The following is a 27,895-nucleotide window of genomic DNA, read 5'->3' on the forward strand; positions in this document are numbered from 1 at the left end:
TCTAGATATCGAACGTTCCCAGTTCCAATTTAAGGGATCATATTTATTATTAGTGAATAAAAGAATTTCTTGTTCAAATCAAATTATTAAAATCAGCAGTTTGAATCTTCCCTTGTAAATATATTCATATTTGTGTGGGGAAAAAAAATAATCTCTTAATCTTGTGGAATTTGTGCCTATATGATCCATCTGGAGTTTCAGGCAAAAACTGGTCTCCAGCAGCAGCCTATCATACTGGCAGTCCACTTTTCTGGTTTTAAGCCATTTTCTAAATAAACTTCCAAAGAGTTGATAGAGAGTGACAAGTTTAGGGGACTTTTGGAACAGCGATTAACCAAAGCAGACCACCTTTTGTTAATTAATATCCCTGCTGCTAGCAAATTTTTCTTTCCAGCATTAAAATGTTGTTAAAGTTCTCAGTTGTATGTCAATGCTGCATTAAGCTGATATTACAGTAATCAACTGTGAAAGGCCCCAGAAGTATTGTGGAGGAGAAAAAGGAAGCCTTTTATCAAAAACCAGTTCCTGCTTCCGGAAATCTGATACAGTTTCTAAAGTTTCCCTCCAGATAATAGACTGCAGTCAGAGCTGAGAATACGGGAGAAGGGAAACACACACATACATGCACATATACTCAGAGTAAAATTCTCCTCACATAGAGGCAAATGTAGCAAGTGAGGTGCACCAGTAAAATGAAAACAAATAATTTTCCCATAATCTAGTAAAATATCTACAGAACAGCATTGTAATTGAACTGCTTCTGGAAACAAGAATAAGTTTTGTCTGCGTGAAGGTGCCATAAAAAGAAGCAATTGTTGGAGTCATAGTAGAATTTTAGTCTGATACAATAGCACTCTTCATGTTCAGTTAGAAGGTCAAGGTATGAAAAAGAAAATACTAAACTTAAAAACTGTTTTGTGCTCTTTGCCAAATATTCCGATGGGATTTGAATGAGTTCAATTCTAATACCGTCTAATTTTATCACATGAAATTACATACACACCAAACACTAAAGAAAATAGGTGATTTTTGTGTTATTTTTAGCTTTGCATATTTTTCCTCGACTTTTATTCATTTCACCTTTGAGACTTAAGGTAAACTCCAGGCCAAGACCAGAAAAAGCAAATAATTTCCTTTTAATTACTCCTCCAGGAAATCAGTTGATGGACGTTCACCCTGGGTCGTGTAAAACTGCTATCACAAATCTTCAAGCCACAAATGAACTAGGAGAAGAAATCTGTCTGCCACACATGGTGTTATTGTGGGTGATTTTTCCCAGGTGCTTCTTTCACTAATTGATAAAGTGTAACAAATGCTCTATGTGTGGGGGAAAAAAAAAAGGCAATACATTCACATTCTCCTTCTTATATAACTCATATCCTGTGCTTTTCCCATAATTATGTCACTTGATATAAAACAAACATGGAGTATATTAAAAGGATTAAAAACTGGCTGATATGTTTCAAAAACTACTTAATAGGGAATCATCCTGAAACAGGTGCACTCATTGTGACTCCTGAAGGGATACATTTATATACTCTGTTGTTTAATTCCTTTACTGGAGGAAAATTTGATATATATTCTTGCTGCTAAAGTAGGTAGGTGACAAATGGATTACAAAAGAAGCAAGTAAAGAGCAAGAAAGAGGGAAAAAACATCCCCAAAAAACCCAAAAACCCCAGAGTAATCCAGAGAGCTTGATAATATGGGCACAAATATACAAGTTCCATCTCAATATGATGAGCTGTAAAGCAAGGAATCTACCCAGGATGGTAAGGGTTCTGGCAGGGATTAGAAAGGTCATGGTAGATAATGAGTGAGACATAAGCTCTCCCTACAGATCTATAGCCAAAAGGACTAAGGAAATCCTTGGATGTTTAAATAAAGGACTATCAACTGGGAAGGATAAATTATCTTTGCATCTGGCAATCATGCAACTGCATTTGCAAAGTTTTATCCACTTTTTGGAGGTCTAGAAAGACGTTGATTGATTGGAGAGAGTTCAAAGCAGAAGCATAAGATTGATTAAAAGACTGGAAAATGTGCATTACAGTGAAAGACTTAAGGAGATAAATCTGTTTATTCAAACAACAGTGAGCAGAGAACTAATCATAGTGCATAAGCATTTGAATGGGAAAAAGAATGCTGTTAATAGATATTTCTCAGTCCACTTTTAATAAGACGAAACAACTTAAAGTGCAAACCAGACCATTTCAATCTCCAGTTAAGCAAATCCAGGAGAAAATTAAGAAAACAATAAATATGTCTCTGTGCATTTGTATAGAAAAGGCAAATGTGTCACTAGTAGTTTTCATCTCCTTTATCACTGTAGACCAGCTGAATTTATGAGAACTATTCAATGAAAACTTCAGACACTTTTTGTTGTGAAATTAAGAGTGGTAAATCCAATGTCTTAATAGAATTCTAGAGTGAAAGGGGTATCATGGATGGTTTATAAAAATAAAAAATAAACAAGAAAATGGTGCGCAATACACAGGAAGACAAAATAAAATAAACAAATAAAACCCAAAGCAAAGAAGAAATTGTTTAATTTCCAAAGTAGGAGCTGTTTCATACCTCAGGCGTGAATATGAGAAGACAATGTGATTTGTATTAGTCCAAGTCTGTCTACAAATCTGTTCATCTTTTGGCCTTACACACTAGATTTATGGTGTAAAGATTTCACTTGCAGGAATATCTAAAATGTTCAAGTTGAATTCCATGAACAAATTTTTTTTTTTTTTCCTCCAATATATGTACAAACATTCATGATTTTTTTTGTAAATGTGTGGTCATTGTGTAATTCAGTAAATGTTTCATACTGAATCCAGAGATAAGTATTTCATTGCACAGGCCATGTGCTTCAATGGTATGAATCACTGTGCTTACTCAATGAACCTGTTGTGTTGTGGGGTGTAATACTTGGGACTTCTCTAGATGTCAATAGAATATATTTTCATGAGTGCCATTAGATTCCCATGTAATCTTGACTCTTGTCCTTTGCTACTGCACTTGGCAAAAACCCGCTACATACTTACCATGTGAGAAATGGAATACCTTTCAAGAATAAAATACATTCTAAGTCCAAGTTTTGTTTTCTAGGTCACTTGTCACAGGTTTAGAAAATAAATTCCTCTCCTTCTTATATATACATATATAAGGTCAGCATCCCATCTCGCTGTTTTTCTGACCTAACATTGGTATATTGTTGGTCAGACATACTTTGAAAGATATGTAAAACTGTTCTATGAACCACAGGATAGGGTAGCACTGTACGAACACTTCAGTCTTCCTAATCGTTATTTTATTAGCTAAATGTGAAAAACAGTATGATGATAACTACACACATGCATCAGCATATTTCATTTATAGAAAAATCTGCTAAACACTGCTGCAAAAGCCACTAGCAAGGTCACTTCACATTCAGTAATCATGGAATTACTATCTTTCAGGGAACTGCTCTGTGCTGACCAGATCTAAACTTCTCCTTAATGTTAAAATAGAGTTATTCTTCCTCTTGATTGTAAAGCAGGCTTCATACTGGGAATAAATGCAATATGAGTGATTCATAGTTCTCCTCAAATGGAAAAAAAGAAGAAACATCATAAAGAAAGGGGCATTAACAGTTTATGACATAAGACAGTGTCAAAACTTTAGATTCACGGAAATAAAGACTCAGTCCATTTAGAGGGTAAAGATGCTTTTTTTTAATCAGATGAGACGGGCATGGCTATAAAACTTGAAAAGCAGACAACAAACATTCTCACATATGAAATAATGAAATACACTAATTAAATAGTTATATTAATTAGACAGTGGTAATCACTGGATTGAGCTACAGAATGCATTAAATAGATTGATGGTGGGAGGACCAGAGAACCAAGAGAAAAAAACCCATGCCTAAATAATCTCCTTCTGTTCTTAGATATTACCCCTAGAATTTGCTTTTTTGTGTTCTTCCAGCTTCCTTAGTTTGAAAACAAAAAAGTGCGAAATCAGAAGGGTTTCATGATAAGTAACTCTGCAAAACTATCCTGGCATCAAACAGGTGCAATTAAAATGATAGATTTCCATCATATACAGTAAAGGTTTGAACAGCAGTCTCGAACAATTTAATCTTAAGAGCTATTCTTTGCCAACTACTTTTGTCTTCCTGGATACCAAACGTACTAGCTTAATGTCGAGGGCTGCTGCTGTATTGCTAGCAATATACAAACGGTTCACAGACTGAAAGTGGAAAATATAAGGAGAGAGAGCGAGAGAGAGAAAAAATGGAACTTCAAATCCATTTCAACAACAATAATATGAGAAATTAAGATATTTTATGTCTGGAATTTTGAAAAGCCAGAACATAACAAAAGCTTGGTTGTTGTAAGAATTTCTTCTGCTGCTTAATATTTAAGTTTTATATATTTAAAACGAATGAGAGTTCATTTTTATAGCTTCCAAATGTGAAAACCTGGAAATAATTAAGCCATTATTTTCACAACATCTCATTTAGGCAGATAAATTTTTTCTTCATTACAGCTAGGTGTTTTTAAAAAAGCATTACCTTTTTTTTTTCAAACTGGAAGCAATTATAGCCATGTCAGGGGGAAGATCCTTGCACTAAACTTGCAGATGTCTAATAAAATTACTGTAGCAAAATAAAATACAAGGAAAAAAGATATGGCAGCTGCTGTCTTTGATGAAAAGTACACAGGTAGATACTGCATAGAAAGCTTTTACCTGCAACTCTCATAATCTTAGTGGAAGACAACAACTTCTGAATGGCTTAAGGGCTTAAACACCTGTGTAATTTTATATTTTACACAAGGATAACTTATATGAGTAACAGTATTGTATCTGGTAAACCTTACTCCTAGTCACTTTCATAATTAATCTGTAAATGATGAGACATTAAAAAAGTAGAGCCCATTATTTGTGCTACATTAAACTTGAACCAAGAGAAAATTTTCATTTTGTACCTGATTGAATATTAGAGGCATTTTAGAGAAGTTCTGTTGGAAAGTTACTATAAAGAGGTAAAGTAACAGTGTGGTCTTAAAGAAACACAGAATATTTGAGATTGGAATGGACCTCTGGAGATCACTTTGTCCAATCCCCCTGCTCAAGCAAGGCCACTGGGGGCCAATTGCCCAGGGCCGTGTCCAGATGGTTTTTTAATATTTTCAAGGAAGAAGACTCCACAAGTGCTGAGCAGCCTCTGCCAGTCCTCAGTCACCCTCACATTAAAAAAATGTTTCCTGATGTTCAGAGGGAACCTCCTATGTTTCAGTGTATGCCTGTTGCCTCTTGTACTGTCACTGGGGACCACTGAAAAGAGCCTGGTTCCACCTTCTTTGCACGCTCCATCAGATATTTATACACGTTAATAAGATCCCCCCCCTGAGCCTTCTAAGCTATACAGTCACATCTCTCTCAGCCTTTCCTCATAGAAGAGATGCTCCAGCCCCTTAACCATCTTTGTGACCCTTCACTGGACTCTTTCCAGTAGGTCTGTATCTCTCTTGTACTAGGGAGTCCAGAATTGGACACAGTGCTCCAGGTGTGGCCTCATCACTGATGAATAGAGGGGAAGGATCCCCTCCCTTGACCTGCCAGCAATGTGTTGTTTAATGCAGCCTGGGACACCATTAGCCTTTTTTGCTTCAAGGATGGATTTCTGGTTCATGTTCAAGTTGGTGTCCACCAGGACCCTCAGGTCCTTTTCTGCCAACTTGCTTTCCAAATGTACTGGTGCCTGGGGTTGTTCTTTCTAAGGTGCAGGACTCTGCACTTCCTTTGTTCAACTAACAATCTGTCACTTGTCAGCTTGCTTAAAAAAACTGATTTCGAGTAGGTTGGGAATGCCATCTTTGGAAGGGGGTTGTTTGGGCTAAAGCTTGCTGTCTGGAGAATGCCTCTAAGTTTCCTTTCTTCAGATCTATAGATATACAATTAAGGTATGGGAAAATAGTTAGCAACCTGCTATACCACTTAGACCTACACAAGTCTATGAGGCCAGGTGGAATTCACCCAAGGTGCCCTGGTTTGAGCCCAGAGGGCAACTGAGAACTCATTCATCCCTTTCCCCTCAGGAACGGAGAGGAGAAATAAAACAAAAAGCTGGAAAATCAAGATAAAGACAAGGAGGCATGACTCACTCATTACAGTCACAGGCAAAAGACAGACTCATCTGGGGATCAAACCACCAGCTTAATTCAAACACTACCACCACTTAACAGAGTAGGACAGTGAGAAGTATAATGACATCTTAATAACATCTTCCACTCACCCCTCCCTTCTTCCCAGTACCAGCTTTTCTCCCAGTTTTTCTACCTCCTGCCCCCACAGTGGTGCAGGAGGGTAGAGGATGGTGGTTGCAGTCAGTTCATCACCCATTGTCTCTGCTGCTCCTTCCTTCTCAGTGAGAAGACTCCTCACACTCATCCCCTGATCCAGAATGAGGTCCCTCTCACAGGAGACAGTCCTCCATGAACTTTTCCAATGTGAGTTCTTCCCACAGGCTGCAGCTCCTCCCAGACTGCCTCATTGTGGGCCCCTCCCATGGGCTGCACTGTTTCCCACAGAATTCTCCTGGAGAAACTGGCTGCTTATGGCTTAGAGAGGCATACTCTTTGCTGGGTAAAAAAACTGGCTAGATGGCCAGACCCTAAGAGTTGTGGTAAATGGAGTTAAATCCAGTTGGCAGCCAGTCACAAGTGGTGTTCCCCAGGGCTTGGTACTGGGTCCAGTTCTGTTTCATATCTTTATCAATGATCTGGACAATGGGATCAAGTGCACCCTTAGTAAGTTGGCAGATGACACCAAACTGGGTGGGAGTGTTGATCTGCTTGAGGCTAGGAGGCTCTACAGAGGGATCTGGACAGGCTGGATGGATGCATGGCTGAGACCAATTGTATGACGTTCAACAAGGTTAAGTGCTGGGTCCTGCACTTGGGTCACAACAACACCATGCAATGCAACAGGCTTGGGGAAGTGTGGCTGGAAAGTTGCCTGTCAGAAAAGGACATGGATGTGGTGGTTGACAGCCATCTGATTATGAACCGGCAGTGTACCCAGGTGGCCAAGAAGGTCAACAACATTCTGGCTTGTATCAGAAATAGTGTGGCCATCAGGACTAGGGTAGTGATTGTCCCCCTGTATTTTGTCCCTGAAAGGGTTGTCAGTCATTGGAACAGGCTGCCAAAGTTCCTGTTTGGAACAGTGGCTGAGTAGCAATCCCTAGAGGTACTTAAAAGACCTTTTAAAAGGCCTTTAAGATGTGGCGCTTAGGGGCATGGTTTAGTGGTGAAGATGGTAGTGTTTGGTTTACAGCTGGACTCCATGATCTTAAAGGTCTTTTCCAACCTAAATGATTCTATGATTCTATGATTTCAACAGGATCAGAATAATAAAGCATTTGGATCTTCTTGTGATCCCTGGGTAAACTGACACAGAAAATATGGAACCTCATGAAGCTACTTACATGGACATTTAGGAGTCAAATTGCACTTTGTTTGTGAATATACTTGCCCATTCATTCTTCTCAATTTCTGTACTGCTCAGGCTATACTGAATAATGTGTGTACAAGAATATCATATATTTGGGTTTTATTGAACTGTGGACCCACAAGGTTATGAAAGTATAAAGTGTGCTTCTAAACTCAGGAGGGTGGTAGACTCAGCTTTATCTATTTAGTCAGTCAGAAATCATTAGAAAACTAAAGACTATTTGTTCAATCAGTGCCCAGTCATTTTAAGCCTTTAGAATAGGTAACTAAAGCCTGAAGGACATCTTTAAAACTCTCATATGCATGCAGAACTTGGTTTAAAAGATAATGTGTCCAAACATAAATGATTGGGTCAAATGTACTGGAAAATACCATGGGTGCTGAATTTTGAATTTGGTCTTGCTAAAACTAATGCTATGGTCTTTGAGCAAACATCACTTCCCAGAAGTGATTAATTTTCAACAGAATACTGACTGGCTCAAGTTATGACAGGTTGTCATATGAAAGAAAAATTAACAGATTTCAGAAAGAATATGGATAATATTTTTTAAGAACTACTTAATTGAATTTTTCCCCTTTTTGTTTTATAGTTAATCATTCTAAATTATGTAACATTCATATCAATATTTTCAATAGAACTACATGGAGAACTTAAACTATGGAAAACATATTAAGTTCTTCCTAAAATACTCCATAAACTACTATATGTTGGAGACAAAATAATATAAATATGTATAATGTATAAAAGTATACATAAATAAGTATTTTAAAAATAATGAATAATTATATTCATTATAATGAGGGAAATATAATCAGGCATCTTTATTTTGATCGCTGCGTTCTTCTAAATGTTTGTTAAAAAAATAAAGCAAAAATACTTTGGCGTAATTCAAATTCACTGTGTTTTGTAGAAACAAATTCTGAATGCCTGCAGTTAATTATTAGAACAGAAGGCAAGTAAAGCTAGCTAGTCCATAGGAGAACTAATGCCATTAGCTCACTACACATTCAGTTTTGGCTGGTGTTGTGGAAGCACACACAATCAAATTTAACCAGGTGTTAAATTTAACAAGATTTATTTTTTATCAAAATCCTTTAGAACTCCAACAATATTAGCTAACCACAGGTTCAGTGATGCAAGAGAAGTTAATTACTGTGCAACTGACTTAAAAATAATTACACTTCAGAAATTATGATCCAGAATGTGCAAATCACTCATCTAAAAGATAAGAGCTGTGTACTGGGTCTGGCTGAGCTGGAATTGGTTTCCCCTGTAGCAGCCCTCACGGTGCTGTGGTTTATGCTGGGAGCTGGCAGGGTGTTGGTAGCACCCTGGTGGTGTGGCTGCTGCTGAGCAGGGCTTACACAGCACCAAGGATCTTTCCGACATTTTTCCCCACAGTGGGATGGGGTGGGCAAGATCTTGGGAGGGGGCACAGCCAGGACAGCTGACCAAAACTGACCAAAAGGATATTCCAGACCATGTGACGTCTGCTCAGTACAAAGCTGGGAGAAAGGAGGAAGGGGATGGGGTCACCCTTGGTCCTCCGAGGCAACTACTACGGGGTTTTTTACCTATCTTATTTTCTTTCCCCTCTTTGCCCTGTTGAGAAAAAAAAAAGAGGAAGGGGGGGAAGTGATAGAGCAGTTTCCTTAGGAGGCATCCCAACCTAAGGGGAGGGTCCCTGACTGCAGACTCAGTGCTCTGAAGCAGACTGGCTCAGTTTGCCCTCCATTTATACCCTAGTCAGGTCTGATCTGTGGTCATATATGGTCAGTGGTCTAGAAAATTCTCTCAACCAAGGTGTTTCATTGGCTGAGGGCTTTGTCTGTCAATTGAGGTTTGTATGACTGTGGTCACCAACTGAAGTCTATAAGTGACCACAGTCATGAAGAGGCTTGGCGGCTGGACCCCCAAACTGTGGCTTCTATTTTTAACCCTTTCCTTTCAGCAGTTGAGATTTTTCAGCCATTATCAGGGTGGGTGTACATGCCACAAGGGGCTAAACTTGCTGATGTGGATTTGCAATATGATTTTCCAGAGTATGACAGGAGAAAATTTTCAAGATTCAGCATCTAAATGGCAAGTCAACATGTCTGCTTTTAGTCTGTTCCTTGGAAAATTAACCATAACTAGAGGTTACAGAAGATGAATGAGAACTTATGCTGATAAAAGTAGACTCCATTAGAGCCTCCAGGACTGAAGTACTGAGCTACTCATTCACTTGCTTCTCAGGGCAATATGTGAAAGACTGTCATTCATTTCTCCCCTTAAAAAGGTGAAAAGTTTAGGGTTTTGTTGGTTTTTTTTTATTATTAAATGCATTGTGTAGACTGAAAGACAAAGAGCATGTGCAAGTCTGGGAGAAAAAAAAATTGGTAAGAATACATTAAAATAAAATTTAAAAAAACATATTTGTCATAAACTCATGTTTTCTGTTATATCACATGTTTTGATAAATCAGGGTTTATAAATCTATTTATAATGATCCTTTACCAGAATCAGGATGCAAAGCACTGTCAAGTATCACAGGTTTCATAAAGCATCCTGGTCAGCCTGGACATATTAATTCATTAACCATAACTTTTATGAAAGAAAAAGGTTTTTGACAATGAATCACTAACTCCAAATCAGACTTTTTGCAGAACAATTAGAAGCCTTTACTTAATTTATTTATCCCTCTTTAAGATCAAAATCATCACATATAGTTACAAGACAGTGAACTTTTAACCACATAGATAAAGAATAACTTTGACCATCTTAAGGGTCATTGTCAGCTAATGTAAATTGCCAGACCTCTATAGAAACGTATAAATTTTGGACAATTTATACAACCTGAGGAACTTAATTTAAAAAATTTTGGGTTTAAGTCATGTACCTTATTTATTTAAAGGTATTGAATGCAGTTTCATTCATTAAAAAAGGTGAAGGAAAATGAAGCAGTTTTACGTAGTTAATTAAGTTTTTATAGTGGCCTATCTATAGAATTTAATTTAAATTGAGGTTATTTCTTGCCTGGATATAGTTTTACTTATAATTATTTTTGCAGTGATTTATTTTATGAAATAAGCAGAGGTTTACAATATGGCCAACCTATTTTTATAGGTATCATCTTCAAACTATGGCAAGACAATGGTGTCACCGTTGTTGGTACAGTCCTGTCACTGTAATAATTTTTATGTACTGTGAAGTTTATGGAAAATAATTAAATACATCTAAGGTATTAGAAAAAATCTTGGTGACTACAGAGAACATGGATTAAGCCCATGGAGTACTGGAGCATTGGATGAAAACAACCAGACTTCATCACTACAGATCTAAAAGGATTTCCTGGTGTCCCTGTGATCCTAGATTTCCTAGTCTCCCAAGCCTGGCTGAAAAAAACTTCAGGAAAGTTTATTTATGTAGTAACTTACACCAATGCTTTGTCCCACTGGAAGTAAAAATCACCTTCACAAATGATTTCATGGGTAAAATCTTAGTTTTCGAAATCACTCAAGGCAAGATTTTCACATTTTTAGCACTTCTCAATGGGCCAGCTCTTCAAATAACCAAGCAGCAGATACCATGTGCTTTCACAATCTGAACTCTGTTCTGAGCAATAAAATCTTTAAAAGATCAAGGTTTTATTGCCAAAGTAATCTTAGCATGAAAGTTAATCATAGTATTTTTCATAATAAAATGTTGCCCTTTTAATACTATACAAAATATTTCAAACCTGTGTAGGTAAAATTATCTTGTGATATTATCATTATGTCTAGACACTTGAAGACTTCTTAAGCAAACTGATATAACCAGTCCCATGTTAAGGTGGAACAGTTTTCCCTCACAGGAGGTAACTGTCTTGAAGTCCAGTGAACAACCACAGAGCAAAGCTTCACAGGGATCTAATCTGCCCAACCAAGGGCCCAAGAGCCTGACAACAACTGCAGCAATCACCCACTGCTCAGTCTAGGTTTAGCTATATTTAAATAAGATGGAGAACTAAATATGTTGATGCAAAGAAAGAGAATAAGCAAGAGACAGAAATAGAAAAAGAAAACAATTACTTATTTTGGTTCTGTACATTTCTTATCATTTAGTTAATCTTTTAAAAACTATGTCTCAAAGATGTCAAAAGGTCACTAGGACTTTACAGTTTGTCAGTCAGCAGTTTCAAGGTCATGAAAATTAGTTTTCTTTAGTGAAAGAGAGTTAAATTGAATCACATTGAGTTCAGTTGACACAGACTAATCACTTTCAGACAGTGATTGAAAGGGTAGAAATCAGGCTCTTGCTTCAATAGTATTTCTTCAAATCTCCTCCATGAAGAATTGAAGGCTTATTTTGTAAAACATGCTTTCTTTACCCTGTCAGGATCCTACCAAATTTGGTGAGAATTCTCATTCACATGTCCAGTCTCTAGCTGTCTGTCTAGATTTTGTTTCTACTAGCTCATGTCAGCCCTTTTTAACTAGAAAATTAATTTTATTCCCCATGTGCCTGAAATAAGTGTCATTCATTAAGAGAGAAATAAAGAGTATGAATGTGAATGATTCAACTGTTTTGTCACATCACTCTCTGGTGCACTATGGAGACACTCAGTCATGCTCAGCTTGGTTTTAGTTTGCTGACTAACAGGATCCTTCAAGTAAGGAAAGAAATAGGCTTTACATGGTGGAAGTTACTAAGCATACTAAGCAGGATGAAATATTGCAATTTGTTCTGTGAAGCAGGGAACTCAGACATCAAATGACGTCACAACCATCTTTGACATTTTTTAACTCATTCATGTCCTAATAACTTTTCCTTCTTTAATTTTTGACTGTTTCTCGAAAAGAGAAAACCACATTTTTTTGGATCTGAGTATCTGAATTTTGCAGGTCCTGCTCTTCAGTCAGTTTTAATTTCGTAACTCCCCCATATGTCTTCTTAGTTAAGTTAGGAAAAAGATAGATAAATATATTTATGTGAAGCTTTATTGAATATTCCCTGAAAAAAAAGGTATAATTCAGTCTGCACTGAAATAATTTCAATACTTTGTGAACCAGGCTCTAGTCTATACAAAGAATTGAACTTCCTTGGTACTAGACAGCTTGACATGTGATTTCAGAATAAGTGGAGATAAATGCATAATCCTTACAAATGTTACTCTCGGAGGCAAAGCTTCCATTAACTTTAATGAGGGCAAATCTGAGTGTATCATAGGAAGGAAGGGGACATGTGATAAAATTAAATATCTGTAAATTTAATATGAATAAAAGGAGATCTTTCCTAAACCAAACTATAATCAACATGTGAAGAAAACTTTCTATAGGAGGTCATCTAGGTCACTAGATTTAACAAATGACTGGATAGCTTTACAACCATTATTAAAATTTGTTGCTATGCAAGTTTAGACAATGATGTGAGTAATCACATTTCAGGCTTCAGGGTTTAAGCTGATTGCTCGTGAAGGTTAGAGAATAATCCATCTTCTCATTTCATATTACTCCAAATTTATTTAACTGCCCTCTGAAAGAGGACAATTGATTTATTTCAGAATATGATGTAGTGGTCATTAAGTCACAGAAACAATATAAAAGGAAGCAACCACTGTAGTCCACATGCTTTGTTTTGGTTTTTGAATAAATACATGATAATTTGAAGATTGGGGTTTAGTTGATGAATGACTTCATCACAGTTCATATAGATTTCTTTTGTGGCTTGGAGACTACAGAATACCTTATTAGAGATTTTCTTCATGTCTTATAAGATTTTATATCCACAGTTAATGTTTTCTTCCATTCCAGGAGGCAAATAATGAAACATACATTTTTAATCTTCAGGAAAGAGTCTCTTTACAAGAAAAAGTGTTAAATAATTTGTAAATGTTCTCAGCACTGTTGAAAGAAACACTTGTTTCAAGATTTTCCATCCTCCTTATACAACTATGATCAGGATATGATCCATTAAAATTATAAGTAATTAAATTTACAAAATTTAACAAAACTGAGATAACATGAACTCACTAAAGGGGATTGTTTTATAGAAAATATTAATAGGTAGTATAGAAAGTATCTTCTTTGCTGTATCTCAGAAATTATATGATTAGATTTTTCCATGGGTAGCGTTGCACAGGATAATGCATATTCACCGTTTTAAGACTATTCACAAAATAAGCATTTTTTGTTTTATAACACAAAATCACTGTAAAGTAGGTGCATTGAATTTCATAAGAATTGGTTTATCCCTCTGCTCTATATACATTCTGGCAGCTTGGCTAGACTTTTACTTTTCATATTATGTTGTAAATACATGTGGAAACTTCTTTCTTCAGAATGCCATTTACTGTGAGGTGTGCAGGGAGCAGAAGAGTTTTTGCATTGGCTTCAAAATGTGGAAATATCTTTGTGTTTCCAAAGTGACTTTTTGGTTATCTTCTCCCACTGGAGGCATTATGGCTAACGTGCTCCACCATATCATCAGTGAAGATCATGGCCTTCAGACAGAGTATTAGAGATGGTTCAAATGAGACAACGTTAATTTGGCAATTAAGATAAACAAATAGGGTGGGAAAATGTATAATGTGACATTGTTCTGGAAAATAATCAGCTTAAGCTGTTTCCATTCCTTCAGTAAAGTTTGTCTGGCATATGCTAGCTGCTCTCATCTAGAAACATTAGACTGAGTTACAGTTTGTAAACACAGAACTGTGTTACAATACCCACTGTTGATATTCCTTTAAACCCCAGGTGCAACTTTTGTTATAAGCTCTTACCATATTCTGACAGCATACTGTGTTGTGTAACCAAGGCCAGGAGTGCCAAATATAGGTCAAATAAACTGTATAATGATAGGATAAAAGATGGGATGGCCCAGATGTTCTTATACTGAGAACAGTATAATATAGGACTACAGTGCAATATTTCCCTTAAACCACAGCCATTTTCCCCATTTGAAATCTACATCAAAAGGATATGTATCCTGTTTGTCTTTTATGGCTTGTTATTGGTGTTCCTTTAAACATAACAGCTTCAGAACGTACAGAGTTTCAAAAGCCTTTCTAGCTTATTTTTCTTGTTTAATTATGCATATGTAATAATTTCATAAAGTTATTTACTACAATGATTTAGAACCATACAGTAAGATTTTCTAAGTTACATAAATTTTAGAAAATATGTTCAAGATTTGCAAACTACCTGAGCATCTCCTAGCCAGAATGACAAGATTTCATTTTTTTATAAAAGACATTGGAAGAGTAATCCCAAATGTCCTCATCTGCTTAATCCTTTAATTCCACATGCTACCAGCTGAATTAAGTAAATCCTCGGAGTTGACAAGGGGACTTCAGTATACCTCTAAAATGTTTATAAAAGAAGTACCAATTCATCTAATAGGAATTGGACTTGGTGCACCACAGCACAATTAGGAGATTTATCTACATCAAAAACTTCTGTAGATGTATGTGAAATTATCAGCAGTAAAGAACAAGGATCATAGATTAAATTTCTTTTATATGGACATTTTTGTATAGCAGCCACTCATTGCAGAGAAAAAGAGATTGGCGCCAAAGTTCTGTTGAATATTGGTTGCAAAGCCAGGTGAAAAGTTCCTATCTCTTTCCTTCCCCTTTGCTCTCCATTTTTACTATGGACTCTAGTTCACCATCACTTTTATATCACTATAGCAGTTCATGGAGCTTGAGTTCAGATAGAATAATACTACTAAAAACCAACCCTTTTTGAGGGTATTTTTAACCAGAGTCAGTTCAGTGTCTGGTTTATATTTACAGCAGATATGTAGGACCATTGAATGCTAGTACAGAGACAGCACAGAAAAGCTGAGGAAAAATCTTATTTCATTGTCAGAAATCACTGTATTTTTTAACATCCTGAGTTCTTGTTCCTGTTGCCATTGATATTAGAGAAGTAGACATGGGATCCATATTGAAAACAGATTGAAAACGGGACATGGGCAATTAGAAGAATTTATAACCATGAGGAAGACAACTAACCTAGCTATGCAGTAAATGAAGAGTTAGGAGTTCGAAACAGATGGAATATATTAGTGCCAGCATACTGGGTAAACATCACAAGGAAACTAATAAAAAATGCCGAGAAGAATACAAAAAATTTTAATTTAAAGCTTCCTTCCATACAGCGTAGAAGCTACCAATCCTTTTTAGTTAGGCTCCTAAGCTCTTTCATTTAAAAACTGAAAAATGAGTCAGTTCTTTCTCTTCAGAGGAAACTTCCACATGAAATGTTTGGTTTGTTTTTGTTTTTTTTTTTACTCCAGCAATTCAGTGGTTAGGTATTTTCTCTTGCAGTGGGTTTCCTTCTTCAGGACCAGGGGGTTCAAATTCATGTCTTGCATGAAAATAGTAACCCCAGAAGAAACTGATTTGCACTGGAACTTCCAATTCCTGTACTTAGGTTGAAAAAATAGAGCAGTGCAGTGAGGATTTCTCATTCCAGGTGTGCATATAAGCAACAGACTGTCAGGTCACACTTGGTACTTTCGGTCCAATTAATACTTGATTGTCCCACCAGCAGGGAACAGATCTAATAAAGTGTCATGAAATTCCATATCAAAACTGAGAACACGAAACTGGATAGATTAAGAACTTGGGAAGCCAAGGGAATTTTTAATTATATTATTTATTAAATATTATCATTTATATGCTTTGAATGGTGGTGATTAAACAAAGGTGGTCAGTGGTATACAAGGAAACATTGCTAAAGCAATCAATGAAACACAAGAACACAGAAAAATGGGCCAAATCTTCAACTGATATAAAACCTAATGGCTATATTGGTCAGCTCAGGATCTGTCTCAAGATGTTTTTTCTTACAAAAATAATAAACAGAACATTAGGCCATATGCCAAAAAAATGAGGGAAAGATTAAACATAGAGTTTACCTGAATTTGAAACACACATAGTTTCCAAGAAAATTAGTTTTTAGATACAAATTTTCTTTGTGAGTTCTCAGACATGCTCTGACACCATGCAAACATGTGTATGTCCATATTTATGGAAAACCATTTATCATTTATTTTACAATCAGGTTTCATACATGTTTTTCAGTGCTGAAAAGAGGTAATCTTTCCTGGTACAATCGTTCTGTTTTGGTGCTAGTCGCTGACTCATTCTGAAGATCATTCAAAGACAGAAAACTTTACATACAGGCCAAATGCCTCAAATATAAACTACATCTCCATAACTAGGAACATACCAAAACCTTAAAAGAGGGAATTTTCTAAAAAGTAAAAAGACAACTACAGAAAAATGATTCTATGATGTGGATCATTTTTATCCAAAGGTATTGTGCTGTTAGGTAAACCAAGGACATTTGCCCAAACTCACTCAAGTTAACAGAAATCCACAACATTAGATGGTATCTTGGATTTTGTCAGAAAGGCTGGACTTTTTAATCCCTTTTGGTGTTTTCTTGTAAGTTCCTTTGGATATATGCATATGCCATTGTAGCCTCATGTAAACCTCAGTAAATTATGAAACCTACAGATCATACTGGAAAATATTAGCTGACTATAGTGCAAGGTACAATTTGCCTTTGCTTCCATAGGGTAAGCAGAAGCTGATATATTTTATTCAGACAATGCATCCAATAGATTTGCTGAAAGACATACTGGAAAAAATGCATAGTGTGGCTTGCCTTATGTCTTCATTTTGCATTAGAGTGCTGGAAGGTCTTTCACCGAGTTCTTCAAAGAATGTATTTAACTTTAATCTGAAAAGAAAGAAAAGAAAATAGCTATGGAGAGACCTCTGCCCTTTTCTGAAATGAACTTACATACATTTCTGCTAATAATGTTCTATTTCTGCTGCCACAGTACTCAATAGTGTAACAGACATCAACTCTGGAATATATTTGAGGATACAAACCCAGTAATGACACTCTTTATCAGACATTTTTTTTCAATTACCTTACTGTAGACAAAGCAATAAAAAATTTGTATTGCTGCTTAGATACAGCAAAAACAGATCCTTCCATCATTATCTGTACTAAATCTAGTTTTCAAATAGATGGAATTAAGTATTCTGTTATATTTTTCCCACTTTAGGGGCCCTTATCTGTCTGATAATGCCTTAATAAGGTTATTAAAAGACAATAATCATGTCCCAGAGTAAATGATTCTCAAATGTGCTGCTAGCTAATGACTAATGTTAGCAGTCTTCAGTTATACCTTTCCTCTAACTTTTTGTTTCACTCAGACAATATGAAATTACACTATGGAGTGTTGTAACTATGATGTGTTACTCATGCAGAAAAACGTTCTGTTTATCTTACACAACAGCAGGAAAACCCCATTCAATTTTCTTTCCAAATTTCTGAAAGTAATTTGAAAGACCTGTAACAAAGAATTCCTTGGGGTGCTCAAACTAAAAGGTTCATTCTTGCTTTATTTCCATATTAATTGCTTTAGCTATTACAAATAGCAGTTCTAATTGGCTTTTGAAGACTTTTTGAACTTCAGTAATTAAGTCCATAAGGTACTTTTAAAATTGTTGGCTCTAACCTGCTGTCATCTCCTTGTCTGCCCACACATCAGGTAATTCATGCAGACTCTATGCAGTCCATCCTTTCATTTACAGTTCACTATTTGGAATGTGTATGTCTTGCACAGATTGATATATACAGGCATACAAACAAGGGAAAATCCAGGGAGGATTGAACCTGAGAGTAAATTAATAATCTATTCTGTCTGTAAAAAAAAAAAAAAAAAGAAAAAAGAAAATTAAAATGAAACATTCCCATTCTGAAGAAACTGTCTCTCATCATTTTTTCTTCCATAACTGAATGATTGATCCTTTTCTGTTTCTTACTGAGCTAGTTTTGATGGTACTGTGGAAAAAGTTTTCATCAAAGACTCAACCTGTGCAAAACTTACAAGAAGTTTGCATTGCTAACAGAAAAACAAAACTGAGTTTGCCAAGAAATCAACTATCCTTTTGAATCAGTTCAGTCTAATTTATGCCAGGATGATGCATCTGTTCTTGTTTGATATTGGAAGCTAAGGAGCTCTGTAAACCACCTGAAAACCTCCTGCAATACGAAAATTAACTAAAGTATCACAGTCTACCATTTGGTGATTGCCAAGACACATGAACAAGTCTGTGTAAGACTTTATTTGTTCCACTGCTGCTGAGAAGTTGAGACATCAGTAAGAAGTGGTGAAGGACTGAGTTTTTCATTAAAACCACAAAACCCAAATTCTTTTGGTGTCGGGTTCAGCAGATTCCTTATGCAGCAAAACTTTCCATTAATGGTTAAGACTACAGATATCTGGGGCATGATTCAGTAACATAAACATAGACATCTAGCCCTATCTAAATTGTTCCTGGGTCTCTGAGATCTGGACAATGGAGCTGTAAAATATGAACCAAGAGTTATGATGCTTCCACACTTAGGCAGTGTACTACTGCAGAATGTAAAATAACTAAGTACCTATTTTAGAAAGCTGAACCCTGTAGTGAAATTCAACTCCTGATGAAGATACTTAAAACTATGTGGCTATGGAAGAGCATCTGTTAGGAGGTACTTGAGTGCCCAAACTCCTGGTAGAGATGATGGAAATCTAATAAATGCAAGCAGTGGAATGAAGGGAGTTATACTGCTCACTGTAGATTAGAAACCTCATAGCTGCTCATATGTGTAGCTTTCTAAGTTGTTACTGGTATTGACTGATTATTTCAGTCAGATGCCCAGAACATATTGAAATTCAAGATGGTGTCTCTTCCAAACACAGATTTCTCATAGAGTCAATGTCCTACCTACCATCTCCATGCAAATATCTCAAATACTTTAGGGCATTCTAAATTATTCTAGGAACATATGTGGGGATATAATGCACATAAGCATCTAAATTAAGATATCTAATATGGAACTGATTCCCATCTTTGGAATTCCTGATTTTGGTTCAGCCCCACTGAATTAAGACCTCAGATTATTATATATAAAATAAATAAAAGTCTGTGGTTTCAATTAAAATCGATATTACACTTACATATTTATATAATATTCTTGAAACAAACTTAAAAGGAGAAATATGCCACAGACCCTGTGAAATTAAAAAAGATAAAGTTTACACATCTCTTACAGACAGTTACACAGCGGAGTATCATTTTTAAAGCAATATCCTTTTAACAAACATTAAGTCTTTTGTGACTTCTACACAAAAAACTCATATACCTATCAGAGGGATTTTAATTTGAACTAAATCAATCTTTTTGCTTTGCACAGGAAGAAAAAAAAAAAAAAAAAAAAAAAAGAAGATAAAAATAATCAGAATAACACAGCCAAGTTTATAAAAAGTCCAGTGGAGATGGCTTCCAAAATTTGTGTCCATAATTACAGTTGGACCTTGTGGCAAGTTTAAACTAATCTCATTTGCATTGTTTGTATAGCCTATGTTAACTTGTCAAGGAATAGTAGTAGATAAACAGAGGCAAAAACTGTGCCAAAATTCTAGTATCTTAATAGAATAGAATAGAATAGAATAGAATAGAATAGAATAGAATAGAATAGAATAGAATAGAATAGAATAGAATAGAACTATTTCAGTTGGAAGGGACCTCCAACAATCATGTAGACCAACTACCTGACCAATTCAGGGCTGTTTGGACACTTACCAGTTTTACCAGCTTACTTTAATATGGTCTGGGGCATTTGAACAAAATAAAAGACTGCCATCTCCAGTTTCAGATGTTCTTTAAAAAGATGTCCTGCTGTCCAGAAGCTAATTGTATTCCTGAATCAATCCCTGAAAGCTAGAACAAGAGGTGAGAAATGAGTCTTGAAGTCCTGGCTTCACTGACCATGACAAAACTCTCACTGACTTTATCAGTGACAGGCTATCATGCCAGAAATTAGGCATCATTAATAAGACCATGGTATGACAGGCATTTGAAATTATGTCTGTCTTTAAGAACTGAAGTAGTTGCCTTTCACTCAAGAAGATGCAAAAACTAAGGCAATAAAAGATGTTATTTTTTTATTAATAAATAGACTTCTTTTTTTCCCATCCCTACAACCTGGTAAGATACATAGTTCTGAAGGGAGACCTTATGTTTCAAACCTAATTTGTAACCATCTAGTATCATGAGAATGCAATTACAATAGGTTCAACTAAACAGTCAATAAATTATGTAGACAGTTCAACTAAACAGTCAATAATTATGTAGAAGGATAGCAAAGAGGATAAATCCTAGAAGAATGTCAACCCTGTTTCTTGCACTGTTAAGAGAGCTGGGCATCCAAATTCATGCTAAAAGGAAGTATTTTCCACATCAAGATTTACAGACATCAAATCTCATAAAAAAAAAAAAAACAACAACCAAACAAACAACAACAACAAAGGTGAAAACCCAGCAGGTTTGTCACAAACTTCTATTTAACAGATGACCTCTTCAACTTATATTAAAGTTCATCAAATCAGGGATATTTTACATCTAGTAAAATGAAGCAATGTAGATACATATCTTTGAACTAAGTGAAAAAAATACAAACTATAATTAGGTTTTGGAATGCAAACATTGTTTGGAACTGAAAACGTAAAATCCAATTAAACTAACTGCATTTATGTGGTTTTTCTACTGTTCTGGCTTGTCATTTAGGAAAAAAAGTTTCAGTTCACCTCTGCCTTTTACATTATCTTTCCCATGCTCACAATGTAAAAACTCCAGGCAAAATCAAATTTTGTAATGGCATGTTTGAGTTTGGAGGATGTCCCTCTTTGGTTTTAATCTGTGTTTAAAAAACCCTCAGAATTTCTTTAAAATAGCAATCATATGAACTGAACAAGGTGACTGCAACTTCTCTTATCTCTTTTTTTTTCTCTTTTCTTGGATCAACGTGATGTGACTTTTTCCTCTAGGAAAAAGAAATGTGAAAGTATTTATCAAAAAATATTTGATGCAGTTTAAAAATAAGAAAAGAAGATCACACCACAAAACTAGAAAAATGTTTGTAAGGAAATTAATTTTTTATATTTAATTTATATGATCATTAAACAGACATAAATATGAAAATGTTATGGAAAATTAAACCATTTTTTAAATAAGATACTGAAAAGGCTTTAATGACCACAATCATCAGTGAAAGCTAGAACTCCCTTTAAATACAATTTAAAAAGGAAAGAAAATTAATTGTAACAAACAATTACATTTCAAAAAAATTTTGCATACACACAGTCCTCCAGTAACCCAAATCTCAGTAAACCAAAGTTACTATGTAACAACCTGTATTACAGCTCCATGGAACTGGGCTAAGGGACAACGTAGGTCATATGCATACACATACGTATCTACACAAGTACACAATATTAATTTAAACTGAACAATCAATATTTTTAAGGTGCCAGTATTTCTGTCTGTGAATAGAAATATTATGCTCACTCATTATGTAGCACATTTGTAATGATCCAACGAATCCAGAACACTTCAGAAAGACTCCTAACTCGTTATAATACATTCAGAGGGTACTGTGGTTTATTGTCAGGCCTCCTGTGTATTTTTTTCTTTACAGTACATGAACAATTATTCCTGATGTGAGAGATATGGCACATGAGATGTGCAGATGATATGGGATCATGAGATGGCCACAGGTCAGCATGAACAAACATCAAAGCTGCTTCTTCTGCTTTTGCTGCCATGCTTTGGAATTCAAAAAACCTAAACAAATGGCTGAATTCCTGGTAGGTGTTTTGCTGATTAAGGTACCAATTAAACTCAGACACCAAAGTAAAAAGAGTAGGCATATTTTACTGGTGATAAATTATGTAACAGAGTAATACAGAAGACATGTAGTAAGAAAAGACAGAATAATGCACCTGAAACAACAAACAGGAAACTACAGGGTAATGCATCAAATCATTAGTACACAAGAGAGAGAATAGTGATTAAGAAAAATGCATCACCACTTGCATACGTTACCATCATCCAGACCCGCAGTGGCTGGGGAGCCCTGGTTGCTGTTCGAGAGCCTATTGGTTGCTGTCCTGGTTCAGCTGGGATAGGGTTAAGAAAGAGAGGGGGAAAGGATCTCCAGCCGGGTTATTCATACCATGCTGACGTCAGGTCTGGGCGCGGGAGCATGGGAACTTGCTTCCTTGTGTTTTTAGTCACAGGAAGCATGGGGCTGTTGTATCCATTATGGTATTTCTCTGTAAATCTTTTGTCTTGTTCACTGTTATTGCTGTTTATTGCTGTTATCATTGCTACTGTTGTTGTTCAGATTGTTTATTACACTGTTGTATTAAATTTCTTATTTTAACCCGGGGTTTGTGCCCTACTTGTGTCCGAGGGTGGGGGAGTGACAACGGCAACGTGGTCTCCAGTTCCGGCAGGGCTTAAACCACCACAGTTGCTAATACATTTTTAAATGTATTGATTTTCTAATTCCTGTCCATTTAGATCCAAATATGTATGCATAATGACATAATGCATGAAACTATCCTGAAGTAATATCTGGATACATGCATTCTGAAGAATAATTACTAGTTTGCTCTGCAGTTATGGTGACTGTCTGAGGCCAACTAAGGCAAAACATCTTCTCTCTGCCAACTTGAGATTTAGTTCATTCTTTGCTTCTAGTAAGCAAACCAAATACATTATAAAAGGGACTGGCAAATGTGTATTTAAAAAAGATGTAGAGGAAGGTTTTCTCATACAGGCTCAGAATTCTCAACATAATAATTTTGGAGATGAGTGGCAGATGTACTCAGAGACAGACAAGGCAAGTGGTGTTTGCTTGCAAAAATCAGCTAGATACATAAGTAGGCATCTATCTATCTATCTATCTATCTATCTATCTATCTATCTATCTATCTATCTATCTATCTATCTATCCATCCATCCATCCATCCATCCATCCATCCATCCATCCATCAATCCATCCATCTCTCTTTCTCCCTCTCTCCTTACCTACCTAAAAGCATCCTGAAGTTATACCTGAGGTTATATCTGACAGACTATTACATTCCCTGACAAACTGCTGCTGGATCCAAGATTTCTGAAGAACAGCTTTGGGACCTGGGTATTTGAAAGGTGTAAAAAAAAAATTATGGAGGGCTGCATCCTCTCTTTTCACTTAAGTGTCATCCATTCCTATGTCTTAGAGATCTTGTTCAAAAAATGAAATATCTGTTCTTACCCTTCTTTTGGACAATTCAGACCTAACTATTGCTTGTTTCCTTGGGTTTGTTTTGGTTTGGTTTGGTTTGTTTTTTTGTTTTTTTAAAAAGAGAATATTTAATGTAAAAAACTGAGACAGACCCATGAAAAGACTGCAGAATTTTCTTGATGTTCCATAACCACTAAGCTAGGGAGTATGGACTCAAATCTTTTGCCCCTGATATTTGTCGAATGCCATTTGAGATAACCTTGGATATTTGATGTAGTTTTCAACTGGTTCCCACAATGACATTTGTCACCCGTATGTTCACAGTCATATCTATTTAGATAGTTTTCCATGACTCTCACACAACCCTTTCAGAGTGCCTATTATCTCCCCCTGGTCTAAAATGGGAACCCAGTATCTAGCTCAAAGTTCTGCCTACATCTTTGAGCATTTAACATTAGATAAGATAAATTTCAGGAACAATAAATACAAGAGATAATTAAAAAAAAAAAAAAAAAAAAAAAGCCTAAAAGTGAGTTTAGAAAAAATGGAACAACCAGATTCCATAGAAATTAAAAGTATTTAGGATTCAAAAAAATTGTCAAGGTATCATCAGTATGAAAGATACATCAGAAGAAAAAGAATAAGCAGATTTATACCTTATAAGCCTGATGAGCATTGTATTTCTTATAAGCATCTTATAAATCTTGTCTTAATGATAGTAGTTTAGGGTGATACTACCATCATGTAACTTTTATTTTGATGCCAGAGGTAATGTTCACAAAACAGGTGGAAAAGTTAAGTATTCAGCAGCTTTCTGACTGCCATAACTCATAGCCCCAAACTATCATTTTTGGTTTAAAATAAGCAACCAGGCTGTAATATCCTTCTGTTATCCCTGTTATAGGAAAATAATCCCTGAATAAAACACAAAATACCCGAGTAGCGAAAAAAAAGTTGGCTAAAACTTTCTCTATGTGACTCACAATACCTGTCTTGTTACCAAATACATAAGAAATATCTTACATTTGAAGACACACTCAAACTTATAATAAGTAGACTAAAACATCCAGATAGGTTAAAAATCTAGCTGAGAAGCATCTTTTACCGAACACTTTTCCATAAAATGGAAGTCTGTGACACTATAGGAGCAATTGGTTGCAGGTAGTTGTCAAAATCTGTGGTCTTTTTCCAAATAAAGTTTTAATTCCTTTCAAAGAATTACAACAAAAGTGTATTCTATCATATCTTTTTATTATTTATTTAAATACTTGTCATTAGAAGGCTGTTTGTCTTGGAGCTTGAAATAAAGGACCATTAATTTTGTCCATGCTAATATTATGATAAAGTAAAAGAATTTGTGACAGTCAGCCACAAAGCCTCTCTTACTTATATATTGTTGGAAGCAGCAAAATTTTCTGAGTGAACAGGCATGGAAAAAACATGACATCGAGAAATGGTTCAACTGTATATTACAAGAGAAGAGATATTATCTGAATGTCCCAAACTTTTCTTCCAGTGCTGGAAGAAAAGATAAACACACACTTCCAGTAAACATAACACAACATATGTATTCATTGACATTTTTGACATATAGCCTATAATTTGACTTCTGTTATATGTTCAGGGTTTTTTTGTAGTCACGTGCTGGAATCCTAAAACCCATATTCAAAGCTAATCAGGAAAACTAATTTGAGATATGCTATAGATTCATGAAGAAAGTATTTCTACTGTTACATTGGGAATACTAGCTATTAGTCCAATTATCTCAATTTGAATAGGATATCAGGATATTGGAAAGATATTCAAAATAAAGATTGACTCTGTGGTATAACTCCACTTTGCTAATATGAAAATACAAGGTTGTGATTAAATAAAGGATATAAGCTGCTGTGATAGCTTGGAACTACAGGGGAAGGATTTTCTGAAGGCTTTTAGAAGGATAGATTTGTTTATTTTTCTGTTAGACTTGGGATTGCTTTACTTATTTTTTATTCCTTAAAAGATTGAACTGTGATACGAAACAGAAAAGTGGAGACTTAAATGTTAAATACAGCCTAAGGGATATGGAGACACATTTTTAAAGGTATTTAGGTAACCAAGGTTGAAGAAAATAAAAAATGCCTTGGCAATTTAGGTATTTTTTAAAAAAAAATCTCACAAAGTTTTCTTGCTTTTCTCCATATATTTGCTATTCTCTTTATTATAATTTTGTGAAATTATGAAATCCACAGGAAAAAAAAGAAAATTTATGGGAACTACATTTGTGTGTCCCTTAAAAGCCATGAAAATTGCAGCTTTAAACTTTATAGTAGGGTATCATTAAGACAGTTAGATGTAAACGATTTAAAATAAATAGTTTTAAATTTGAAAACTTCCATCAACCTTAATATTCGGCATGTAACCTAGTAATGGGCTACCCGGATATTATTATATACATACATTCACACCTTCAGCAACGTTACATGAGTTCATACCATCACCAGGTTGATAGTACTAAACTCATGATATAAGTTCTCATACTGACTTTTTCTTTTTTTTTTCTTTTTTTTTCTTTTTTTTTTTTAAATTAAGCATGATGCTGAGTTACACTTAAATTCATCATTATCTCAAAATATTTATTTCAGAGTACAACTGAGCACAATCCATTTACTGGATAAAATCAACATAAATCCGAAAATATTTGTCAGTTCCTTGTCCTGGAGGCCCTTCTGCTCACTTAGATTGTAGTTTCTTTTCCTGTGAATAACATTCTATTTCATTATGTGGGATATTCTTAAATAAGTAAAACCAATATCATGAGAAAAATGTTTCTGACTGATGTAATCATCTGGAGCACTTAGCATCTGTGAAGCCCCAAAGCTCGAAATAATATGCTAACAATAAACAAATAAATATCAGTTATATCAATCTCTGACTTTTCTTATTTTTCTTACACATCTAGATTAAGGAGAGTTTGGTTTCCACGAATATTTTTTTGATTTTGGAAACATTCATAGAATACATGCATGTGTTATAACACCTGTAGGCTCTGATGGTGTCTCATCAGTCTTGCTACAGCAATGTAACATCCATATCTAATGTGTTATCTGCACTGTTGCTTCGAAGAACTGCTGACATTGTAGGGGCATTTTAAACATAGGTCAGTGTTCTGGACCAATTCACCTGCCATAGATGGTGAAAGCTTTCTAGAGCATAAGCAAGGAAGCTTTGAAGAAGCAGCAATGAGCTGACATGTATGCATGAAGAATGGGACTACATCTTCAGGAGGAAAGCTTGAATGTATAAACTGTATAAATCTAAAATGCCTTGAATCATGTTTCAGTTGTTGCCAGCAGAATTCTCAAATGAAGAATACTCTGGGTCTTCACAGCACAATACATATTTCCTGTGCCCAGAAAACATACTGAAACATAAAAATAAATAATTTTTTTTTCGATGAATAATTTGAAGGAAAAAACCAACACCTTCAGTGACCTATTTTCTTCAAATAAACTCTTACTAGACTATTTCTGTTTGCTATGTATATTTAGCTTAGAGATTGCAACATTACAGTTGCATCTTTTTAATTCAGTTAAAAATACAGTTTTCTTATTAGCTCCTCCCAGTTTTCTTTCTTAAATAATGTCACCAGTTTTATAGCACATCAAGTGTGCTTAAGTCTTTAAATATTTCTAACACTTTCTGTTTAGTGCTGTAGATGTATGTCAATGCAATCCCACTAGTGGTTCATGACACAATTCCATCAGCCTCATTACTCAAAAAAAAAAAAAAAATTGGGTGACCCCTGTTGACCCCACTTTTCCCTAGTTCTTCCAGGTATCTCATACTGTATCAGCTGTTCTCATAACAGTACAGTCAATGGAAGTCCGAAAACTGGCACCTGTTACTAAAAAGACCATCCTGTTCTTATCAGTCAAGATCAGCAGCTTTTTTACTGCTTGTTTTAGTAAAGAACTGATTCGCAGCTTTTTTACTGCTTGTTTTAATAAAGAGCTGATTCACAGCTGTTGACTGTCCAAGATATCTGATCCAAGGTAGTTCATTTTTTAAACATCCATTCCCTCTTATCCTCTAGGTCACTGTTTATTTTATATAAATAGCGCTAAACTTGAAATGCCCATCTCATTATTCAGCCTGTCTTCTAATTTTAATCAAGGTGGAATCATACTTGACATAGTTACACAAATCTTTACCTTTTAAAATTTTATAGCTGAGCTAAAAATGTGAACTGACATGTTTATATCTGATTCAGACAAAATAGCTTTTATTCCTAGGAAAAAAAAAAAAAAAAA

This window comes from Athene cunicularia (genome assembly GCF_003259725.1).
Source record: "Athene cunicularia isolate RWA chromosome 1 unlocalized genomic scaffold, athCun1 chr1_part2, whole genome shotgun sequence".
NCBI classification, from domain to species: Eukaryota; Metazoa; Chordata; class Aves; order Strigiformes; family Strigidae; genus Athene; species Athene cunicularia.